The sequence below is a fragment of the Aedes aegypti genome, chromosome 3 (genome assembly GCF_002204515.2).
Source record: "Aedes aegypti strain LVP_AGWG chromosome 3, AaegL5.0 Primary Assembly, whole genome shotgun sequence".
NCBI lineage: Eukaryota > Metazoa > Arthropoda > Insecta > Diptera > Culicidae > Aedes > Aedes aegypti.
The window spans coordinates 228,044,490-228,045,526 of record NC_035109.1 but is presented as its reverse complement, the minus strand read 5'-3'; positions in this window follow the sequence as shown (position 1 = coordinate 228,045,526).

Sequence of the window (1,037 nt, the reverse complement as noted above, 5' to 3'; positions counted from 1 at the left end):
TGTTGTATTTGTTGTTGTAGCTGCGCTATTCGTACGCAGTATCAGGCGTTAGTCAACCGTTGTGACAGCCCGAAGGTAATCTAAAACTTACTAATTTGATCTCCACCTATCCCACACCCATCTTTTTCTTAGTAGTAGTTCCAAACATTACATTCATTTCTAACATCTAGGTGTTCTGTGTTAGAAAACATTTTCATCCTAAATAGGTAAAGCATAATTAAGCACTTTTTAACATTTTGTTATCAACACATAACATTTCATTGCGTTAGCAGTTCGAGTTTGTAAGGTGAGATTTCACCTGCTAACAAGACAAAACAAAAAATGCTTTCAATTAAATTAATCTAACTTAATCTAGCTACATAAGGAATTTATCGTGGATATAGAAGATTGCAGCGATTTTGGTCTAAAATTATTGATAATTTGATTTGTCATAAGTTCCAATGTTTTAAAGTAATCCTAAACAAAGATCAAGGAAATGGGTACTCTTGGCTGTTTAGACTTATACCTAACCTTCACACACACAATACATAAACACATTGATTGAGCACCTGCCAAACAAGCAGGAATTTGTAATTTTGACAATCTTTTCATTTGATTAGGTACACAATTAAAAAATGACCTCCTGTATACGATTACAGGTAGAATCTAGTTCTAACATACCCACACACTTTTTCTAGTATAAATAATAGATCCATGCGATGTTCTCTTCAAGTCAAGCAGTCGACACTGAAGAAGTCTGTCGCAGACGAAATAGGCCTATCTGTCAAGATAAGCAACACATATTAGAATTTAAAGGTATTTGCTCACCTTAGTGATTTTAGTATTTTATTATTTTTTTTTGCAAAAAGTGAAGTGTTGTAGCTTTATTAATGCCTTGCTGAAAGATCGATGTCGTTCGTTGATGTTTCTAATAGGTACCATTGCGATGCAGGTAACCTGCATCTTTGTGTAGTACTTAGACTCCTGCCCAGTTCCTACTATCCCTACCTCCTCGCGGTACTGGCCGGTGTACGAGTACCATCTACCAGAGCTGCGGC